Source organism: Schistosoma haematobium, chromosome 5 (genome assembly GCF_000699445.3).
Source record: "Schistosoma haematobium chromosome 5, whole genome shotgun sequence".
NCBI lineage: Eukaryota > Metazoa > Platyhelminthes > Trematoda > Strigeidida > Schistosomatidae > Schistosoma > Schistosoma haematobium.
Window position 1 is genome coordinate 16,313,045 of NC_067200.1, and position 11,399 is coordinate 16,324,443.

Genomic DNA, 11,399 nt, shown 5'->3' on the forward strand with positions numbered 1-11,399 from the left:
ATGAACCATATGGGAAATTGCAAAAACAATTGAGGAATATAAGAAGTGAAATACACCACTGAAAATTAGGTTAATAGTTTTAGGGTAACTTAAATAACTACGAATTCTTACACACACGAAAACTTTCGAATTCCATGAGGATAGTATCTTACATTTTCTGCAGTTTGCAAACACAAAACTGGAAAGTATTGACAAAACTGACAATGCCATACACCTACAATATAATATTCAATAGAAGCAGCTAGAAATAACATAATCAACTATATGGTGCACAACAACAGCCTTTTGAATCCATTATTTATCTCTAAAGCTATCAGAAGAAATGTTTCAGTAATAGACATTCCATATACTTAAGATACAACACCATCCCTCTTAATTCCTGATCTCATGAGATCGTTTGTAATGCTACTGCAGTAACATTCCTAGTGTTCTCAATTGAGAACTTTAAAGTCCTTGTTCTGGACAAAAGTACTGGATACATTACCGGGGAACTGAGTATATGTAACAAGAAAGTAAAATACTGATATCATTAAGTAGTAGCATATGGAGTCTCAGATATGTATTGAACAATATTACCCACCACAATCAAGATTGGAGACGAACAGTATCAAGTAAATATGCCAAATAATAGACATCAATGTACGTAGATGAATAAGTTTTCCTTTGAAAAGATAAGTTATAATTTCAAACCCACATTACTGAGAAAAGGGACTACATCGATACAAGACACACGTTTAATCTATAAGTCAAAGCCAACGATGTAGCACCGTCTACTGACGAAGGTTACTGAGCTTTTGAAGGTCAATCTGTTGTAGAACGATTCGTGCGTCACCTCGACAAATCGCAAGGTTTTGCAGAAGCGGTCAATTCAAGACAACTTTGAATTTGATTTGAATTTAGGTACACTGTCTGGTAACATCCATCCGTCAAGTGATGAAAGTGATGCCATGTGGAAGACCTGCATGCTTTTTTCCAGTGGATGATGGAATTCAGTGTGACAACTGCGATAAGTGGTATCACAATGTGTGCACCGCACTCACACTGCCGTAGTGGTAGAAGTATTGAGAGTATAAGCAGTAATCCGAAAGATTGGGGTTTGAAGATATTATTCAAGGAGTATAATCCAGTGAAATAAATTTGGAAAGAGAAAAAAGAAAGAAACTTGAAGAATTCAGAAGATTAGAATTTGGGAGAACACAGAGAGTGGATACACCTGCTCCTTAGCAAACGATTCTGAGCCATGTATGTCATTCAGGGTCTTTAACCGTCACCACCGCGTAGATATATCTGGTGGGAATTCTTAATGCTGTGACACTGATTTTGCTTCTCACTATGTCACATCAATTGTCGCTTGTGATTACCACCTGACATACCCTTGGTAGTGACAAGTAATGCCTCAAAATAGTGTTTCTATCGGGGTTGGCAAGACTACAATAGTCATATAAGTAACAGCATTATACCTACATTTATGAATTACAATTGTCCTAACTAACCTAGGATAAATTATGTATTCTAACTTGTGAATAACTGCTTTCAGGAATGCGACTATGACCACAGTTCAAATTTCTTTACCGGAAATCTAAGTAACAGAGATTCATGTGATCGTTTGACAAACGTATGACAGTATTTTATTAGCTCTTCTGAATATATTGTCTTTTCTCATGTGTAAAAGCACCAGTGTAACGACAACACTTATGAACCATATGGGAAATTGCAAAAACAATTGAGGAATATAAGAAGTGAAATACACCACTGAAAATTAGGTTAATAGTTTTAGGGTAACTTAAATAACTACGAATTCTTACACACACGAAAACTTTCGAATTCCATGAGGATAGTATCTTACATTTTCTGCAGTTTGCAAACACAAAACTGGAAAGTATTGACAAAACTGACAATGCCATACACCTACAATATAATATTCAATAGAAGCAGCTAGAAATAACATAATCAACTATATGGTGCACAACAACAGCCTTTTGAATCCATTATTTATCTCTAAAGCTATCAGAAGAAATGTTTCAGTAATAGACATTCCATATACTTAAGATACAACACCATCCCTCTTAATTCCTGATCTCATGAGATCGTTTGTAATGCTACTGCAGTAACATTCCTAGTGTTCTCAATTGAGAACTTTAAAGTCCTTGTTCTGGACAAAAGTACTGGATACATTACCGGGGAACTGAGTATATGTAACAAGAAAGTAAAATACTGATATCATTAAGTAGTAGCATATGGAGTCTCAGATATGTATTGAACAATATTACCCACCACAATCAAGATTGGAGACGAACAGTATCAAGTAAATATGCCAAATAATAGACATCAATGTACGTAGATGAATAAGTTTTCCTTTGAAAAGATAAGTTATAATTTCAAACCCACATTACTGAGAAAAGGGACTACATCGATACAAGACACACGTTTAATCTATAAGTCAAAGCCAACGATGTAGCACCGTCTACTGACGAAGGTTACTGAGCTTTTGAAGGTCAATCTGTTGTACAACGATTCGTGCGTCACCTCGACAAATCGCAAGGTTTTGCAGAAGCGGTCAATTCAAGACAACTTTGAATTTGATTTGAATTTAGGTACACTGTCTGGTAACATCCATCCGTCAAGTGATGAAAGTGATGCCATGTGGAAGACCTGCATGCTTTTTCCAGTGGATGATGGAATTCAGTGTGACAACTGCGATAAGTGGTATCACAATGTGTGCACCGCACTCACACTGCCGTAGTGGTAGAAGTATTGAGAGTATAAGCAGTAATCCGAAAGATTGGGGTTTGAAGATATTATTCAAGGAGTATAATCCAGTGAAATAAATTTGGAAAGAGAAAAAAGAAAGAAACTTGAAGAATTCAGAAGATTAGAATTTGGGAGAACACAGAGAGTGGATACACCTGCTCCTTAGCAAACGATTCTGAGCCATGTATGTCATTCAGGGTCTTTAACCGTCACCACCGCGTAGATATATCTGGTGGGAATTCTTAATGCTGTGACACTGATTTTGCTTCTCACTATGTCACATCAATTGTCGCTTGTGATTACCACCTGACATACCCTTGGTAGTGACAAGTAATGCCTCAAAATAGTGTTTCTATCGGGGTTGGCAAGACTACAATAGTCATATAAGTAACAGCATTATACCTACATTTATGAATTACAATTGTCCTAACTAACCTAGGATAAATTATGTATTCTAACTTGTGAATAACTGCTTTCAGGAATGCGACTATGACCACAGTTCAAATTTCTTTACCGGAAATCTAAGTAACAGAGATTCATGTGATCGTTTGACAAACGTATGACAGTATTTTATTAGCTCTTCTGAATATATTGTCTTTTCTCATGTGTAAAAGCACCAGTGTAACGACAACACTTATGAACCATATGGGAAATTGCAAAAACAATTGAGGAATATAAGAAGTGAAATACACCACTGAAAATTAGGTTAATAGTTTTAGGGTAACTTAAATAACTACGAATTCTTACACACACGAAAACTTTCGAATTCCATGAGGATAGTATCTTACATTTTCTGCAGTTTGCAAACACAAAACTGGAAAGTATTGACAAAACTGACAATGCCATACACCTACAATATAATATTCAATAGAAGCAGCTAGAAATAACATAATCAACTATATGGTGCACAACAACAGCCTTTTGAATCCATTATTTATCTCTAAAGCTATCAGAAGAAATGTTTCAGTAATAGACATTCCATATACTTAAGATACAACACCATCCCTCTTAATTCCTGATCTCATGAGATCGTTTGTAATGCTACTGCAGTAACATTCCTAGTGTTCTCAATTGAGAACTTTAAAGTCCTTGTTCTGGACAAAAGTACTGGATACATTACCGGGGAACTGAGTATATGTAACAAGAAAGTAAAATACTGATATCATTAAGTAGTAGCATATGGAGTCTCAGATATGTATTGAACAATATTACCCACCACAATCAAGATTGGAGACGAACAGTATCAAGTAAATATGCCAAATAATAGACATCAATGTACGTAGATGAATAAGTTTTCCTTTGAAAAGATAAGTTATAATTTCAAACCCACATTACTGAGAAAAGGGACTACATCGATACAAGACACACGTTCAATCTATAAGTCAAAGCCAACGATGTAGCACCGTCTACTGACGAAGGTTACTGAGCTTTTGAAGGTCAATCTGTTGTACAACGATTCGTGCGTCACCTCGACAAATCGCAAGGTTTTGCAGAAGCGGTCAATTCAAGACAACTTTGAATTTGATTTGAATTTATGTACACTGTCTCTGGGTAAACCTACTCCTAAGCAAACGATTCTGAGCCATGTATGTCATTCAGGGTCTTTAACCGTCACCACCGCGTAGATATATCTGGTGGGAATTCTTAATGCTGTGACACTGATTTTGCTTCTCACTATGTCACATCAATTGTCGCTTGTGATTACCACCTGACATACCCTTGGTAGTGACAAGTAATGCCTCAAAATAGTGTTTCTATCGGGGTTGGCAAGACTACAATAGTCATATAAGTAACAGCATTATACCTACATTTATGAATTACAATTGTCCTAACTAACCTAGGATAAATTATGTATTCTAACTTGTGAATAACTGCTTTCAGGAATGCGACTATGACCACAGTTCAAATTTCTTTACCGGAAATCTAAGTAACAGAGATTCATGTGATCGTTTGACAAACGTATGACAGTATTTTATTAGCTCTTCTGAATATATTGTCTTTTCTCATGTGTAAAAGCACCAGTGTAACGACAACACTTATGAACCATATGGGAAATTGCAAAAACAATTGAGGAATATAAGAAGTGAAATACACCACTGAAAATTAGGTTAATAGTTTTAGGGTAACTTAAATAACTACGAATTCTTACACACACGAAAACTTTCGAATTCCATGAGGATAGTATCTTACATTTTCTGCAGTTTGCAAACACAAAACTGGAAAGTATTGACAAAACTGACAATGCCATACACCTACAATATAATATTCAATAGAAGCAGCTAGAAATAACATAATCAACTATATGGTGCACAACAACAGCCTTTTGAATCCATTATTTATCTCTAAAGCTATCAGAAGAAATGTTTCAGTAATAGACATTCCATATACTTAAGATACAACACCATCCCTCTTAATTCCTGATCTCATGAGATCGTTTGTAATGCTACTGCAGTAACATTCCTAGTGTTCTCAATTGAGAACTTTAAAGTCCTTGTTCTGGACAAAAGTACTGGATACATTACCGGGGAACTGAGTATATGTAACAAGAAAGTAAAATACTGATATCATTAAGTAGTAGCATATGGAGTCTCAGATATGTATTGAACAATATTACCCACCACAATCAAGATTGGAGACGAACAGTATCAAGTAAATATGCCAAATAATAGACATCAATGTACGTAGATGAATAAGTTTTCCTTTGAAAAGATAAGTTATAATTTCAAACCCACATTACCGAGAAAAGGGACTACATCGATACAAGACACACGTTCAATCTATAAGTCAAAGCCAACGATGTAGCACCGTCTACTGACGAAGGTTACTGAGCTTTTGAAGGTCAATCTGTTGTAGAACGATTCGTGCGTCACCTCGACAAATCGCAAGGTTTTGCAGAAGCGGTCAATTCAAGACAACTTTGAATTTGATTTGAATTTATGTACACTGTCTCTGGGTAAACCTACTCCTAAGCAAACGATTCTGAGCCATTTATGTCATTCAGGGTCTTTAACCGTCACCACCGCGTAGATATATCTGGTGGGAATTCTTAATGCTGTGACACTGATTTTGCTTCTCACTATGTCACATCAATTGTCGCTTGTGATTACCACCTGACATACCCTTGGTAGTGACAAGTAATGCCTCAAAATAGTGTTTCTATCGGGGTTGGCAAGACTACAATAGTCATATAAGTAACAGCATTATACCTACATTTATGAATTACAATTGTCCTAACTAACCTAGGATAAATTATGTATTCTAACTTGTGAATAACTGCTTTCAGGAATGCGACTATGACCACAGTTCAAATTTCTTTACCGGAAATCTAAGTAACAGAGATTCATGTGATCGTTTGACAAACGTATGACAGTATTTTATTAGCTCTTCTGAATATATTGTCTTTTCTCATGTGTAAAAGCACCAGTGTAACGACAACACTTATGAACCATATGGGAAATTGCAAAAACAATTGAGGAATATAAGAAGTGAAATACACCACTGAAAATTAGGTTAATAGTTTTAGGGTAACTTAAATAACTACGAATTCTTACACACACGAAAACTTTCGAATTCCATGAGGATAGTATCTTACATTTTCTGCAGTTTGCAAACACAAAACTGGAAAGTATTGACAAAACTGACAATGCCATACACCTACAATATAATATTCAATAGAAGCAGCTAGAAATAACATAATCAACTATATGGTGCACAACAACAGCCTTTTGAATCCATTATTTATCTCTAAAGCTATCAGAAGAAATGTTTCAGTAATAGACATTCCATATACTTAAGATACAACACCATCCCTCTTAATTCCTGATCTCATGAGATCGTTTGTAATGCTACTGCAGTAACATTCCTAGTGTTCTCAATTGAGAACTTTAAAGTCCTTGTTCTGGACAAAAGTACTGGATACATTACCGGGGAACTGAGTATATGTAACAAGAAAGTAAAATACTGATATCATTAAGTAGTAGCATATGGAGTCTCAGATATGTATTGAACAATATTACCCACCACAATCAAGATTGGAGACGAACAGTATCAAGTAAATATGCCAAATAATAGACATCAATGTACGTAGATGAATAAGTTTTCCTTTGAAAAGATAAGTTATAATTTCAAACCCACATTACTGAGAAAAGGGACTACATCGATACAAGACACACGTTCAATCTATAAGTCAAAGCCAACGATGTAGCACCGTCTACTGACGAAGGTTACTGAGCTTTTGAAGGTCAATCTGTTGTAGAACGATTCGTGCGTCACCTCGACAAATCGCAAGGTTTTGCAGAAGCGGTCAATTCAAGACAACTTTGAATTTGATTTGAATTTAGGTACACTGTCTGGTAACATCCATCCGTCAAGTGATGAAAGTGATGCCATGTGGAAGACCTGCATGCTTTTTTCCAGTGGATGATGGAATTCAGTGTGACAACTGCGATAAGTGGTATCACAATGTGTGCACCGCACTCACACTCCCGTAGTGGTAGAAGTATTGAGAGTATAAGCAGTAATCCGAAAGATTGGGGTTTGAAGATATTATTCAAGGAGTATAATCCAGTGAAATAAATTTGGAAAGAGAAAAAAGAAAGGGACTTGAAGAATTCAAAAGATTAGAATTTGGGAGAACACAGAGAGTGGATACACCTGCTCCTTAGCAAACGATTCTGAGCCATGTATGTCATTCAGGGTCTTTAACCGTCACCACCGCGTAGATATATCTGGTGGGAATTCTTAATGCTGTGACACTGATTTTGCTTCTCACTATGTCACATCAATTGTCGCTTGTGATTACCACCTGACATACCCTTGGTAGTGACAAGTAATGCCTCAAAATAGTGTTTCTATCGGGGTTGGCAAGACTACAATAGTCATATAAGTAACAGCATTATACCTACATTTATGAATTACAATTGTCCTAACTAACCTAGGATAAATTATGTATTCTAACTTGTGAATAACTGCTTTCAGGAATGCGACTATGACCACAGTTCAAATTTCTTTACCGGAAATCTAAGTAACAGAGATTCATGTGATCGTTTGACAAACGTATGACAGTATTTTATTAGCTCTTCTGAATATATTGTCTTTTCTCATGTGTAAAAGCACCAGTGTAACGACAACACTTATGAACCATATGGGAAATTGCAAAAACAATTGAGGAATATAAGAAGTGAAATACACCACTGAAAATTAGGTTAATAGTTTTAGGGTAACTTAAATAACTACGAATTCTTACACACACGAAAACTTTCGAATTCCATGAGGATAGTATCTTACATTTTCTGCAGTTTGCAAACACAAAACTGGAAAGTATTGACAAAACTGACAATGCCATACACCTACAATATAATATTCAATAGAAGCAGCTAGAAATAACATAATCAACTATATGGTGCACAACAACAGCCTTTTGAATCCATTATTTATCTCTAAAGCTATCAGAAGAAATGTTTCAGTAATAGACATTCCATATACTTAAGATACAACACCATCCCTCTTAATTCCTGATCTCATGAGATCGTTTGTAATGCTACTGCAGTAACATTCCTAGTGTTCTCAATTGAGAACTTTAAAGTCCTTGTTCTGGACAAAAGTACTGGATACATTACCGGGGAACTGAGTATATGTAACAAGAAAGTAAAATACTGATATCATTAAGTAGTAGCATATGGAGTCTCAGATATGTATTGAACAATATTACCCACCACAATCAAGATTGGAGACGAACAGTATCAAGTAAATATGCCAAATAATAGACATCAATGTACGTAGATGAATAAGTTTTCCTTTGAAAAGATAAGTTATAATTTCAAACCCACATTACTGAGAAAAGGGACTACATCGATACAAGACACACGTTCAATCTATAAGTCAAAGCCAACGATGTAGCACCGTCTACTGACGAAGGTTACTGAGCTTTTGAAGGTCAATCTGTTGTACAACGATTCGTGCGTCACCTCGACAAATCGCAAGGTTTTGCAGAAGCGGTCAATTCAAGACAACTTTGAATTTGATTTGAATTTAGGTACACTGTCTGTGGATACACCTGCTCCTTAGCAAACGATTCTGAGCCATGTATGTCATTCAGGGTCTTTAACCGTCACCACCGCGTAGATATATCTGGTGGGAATTCTTAATGCTGTGACACTGATTTTGCTTCTCACTATGTCACATCAATTGTCGCTTGTGATTACCACCTGACATACCCTTGGTAGTGACAAGTAATGCCTCAAAATAGTGTTTCTATCGGGGTTGGCAAGACTACAATAGTCATATAAGTAACAGCATTATACCTACATTTATGAATTACAATTGTCCTAACTAACCTAGGATAAATTATGTATTCTAACTTGTGAATAACTGCTTTCAGGAATGCGACTATGACCACAGTTCAAATTTCTTTACCGGAAATCTAAGTAACAGAGATTCATGTGATCGTTTGACAAACGTATGACAGTATTTTATTAGCTCTTCTGAATATATTGTCTTTTCTCATGTGTAAAAGCACCAGTGTAACGACAACACTTATGAACCATATGGGAAATTGCAAAAACAATTGAGGAATATAAGAAGTGAAATACACCACTGAAAATTAGGTTAATAGTTTTAGGGTAACTTAAATAACTACGAATTCTTACACACACGAAAACTTTCGAATTCCATGAGGATAGTATCTTACATTTTCTGCAGTTTGCAAACACAAAACTGGAAAGTATTGACAAAACTGACAATGCCATACACCTACAATATAATATTCAATAGAAGCAGCTAGAAATAACATAATCAACTATATGGTGCACAACAACAGCCTTTTGAATCCATTATTTATCTCTAAAGCTATCAGAAGAAATGTTTCAGTAATAGACATTCCATATACTTAAGATACAACACCATCCCTCTTAATTCCTGATCTCATGAGATCGTTTGTAATGCTACTGCAGTAACATTCCTAGTGTTCTCAATTGAGAACTTTAAAGTCCTTGTTCTGGACAAAAGTACTGGATACATTACCGGGGAACTGAGTATATGTAACAAGAAAGTAAAATACTGATATCATTAAGTAGTAGCATATGGAGTCTCAGATATGTATTGAACAATATTACCCACCACAATCAAGATTGGAGACGAACAGTATCAAGTAAATATGCCAAATAATAGACATCAATGTACGTAGATGAATAAGTTTTCCTTTGAAAAGATAAGTTATAATTTCAAACCCACATTACCGAGAAAAGGGACTACATCGATACAAGACACACGTTCAATCTATAAGTCAAAGCCAACGATGTAGCACCGTCTACTGACGAAGGTTACTGAGCTTTTGAAGGTCAATCTGTTGTAGAACGATTCGTGCGTCACCTCGACAAATCGCAAGGTTTTGCAGAAGCGGTCAATTCAAGACAACTTTGAATTTGATTTGAATTTAGGTACACTGTCTGTGGATACACCTGCTCCTTAGCAAACGATTCTGAGCCATGTATGTCATTCAGGGTCTTTAACCGTCACCACCGCGTAGATATATCTGGTGGGAATTCTTAATGCTGTGACACTGATTTTGCTTCTCACTATGTCACATCAATTGTCGCTTGTGATTACCACCTGACATACCCTTGGTAGTGACAAGTAATGCCTCAAAATAGTGTTTCTATCGGGGTTGGCAAGACTACAATAGTCATATAAGTAACAGCATTATACCTACATTTATGAATTACAATTGTCCTAACTAACCTAGGATAAATTATGTATTCTAACTTGTGAATAACTGCTTTCAGGAATGCGACTATGACCACAGTTCAAATTTCTTTACCGGAAATCTAAGTAACAGAGATTCATGTGATCGTTTGACAAACGTATGACAGTATTTTATTAGCTCTTCTGAATATATTGTCTTTTCTCATGTGTAAAAGCACCAGTGTAACGACAACACTTATGAACCATATGGGAAATTGCAAAAACAATTGAGGAATATAAGAAGTGAAATACACCACTGAAAATTAGGTTAATAGTTTTAGGGTAACTTAAATAACTACGAATTCTTACACACACGAAAACTTTCGAATTCCATGAGGATAGTATCTTACATTTTCTGCAGTTTGCAAACACAAAACTGGAAAGTATTGACAAAACTGACAATGCCATACACCTACAATATAATATTCAATAGAAGCAGCTAGAAATAACATAATCAACTATATGGTGCACAACAACAGCCTTTTGAATCCATTATTTATCTCTAAAGCTATCAGAAGAAATGTTTCAGTAATAGACATTCCATATACTTAAGATACAACACCATCCCTCTTAATTCCTGATCTCATGAGATCGTTTGTAATGCTACTGCAGTAACATTCCTAGTGTTCTCAATTGAGAACTTTAAAGTCCTTGTTCTGGACAAAAGTACTGGATACATTACCGGGGAACTGAGTATATGTAACAAGAAAGTAAAATACTGATATCATTAAGTAGTAGCATATGGAGTCTCAGATATGTATTGAACAATATTACCCACCACAATCAAGATTGGAGACGAACAGTATCAAGTAAATATGCCAAATAATAGACATCAATGTACGTAGATGAATAAGTTTTCCTTTGAAAAGATAAGTTATAATTTCAAACCCACATTACCGAGAAAAGGG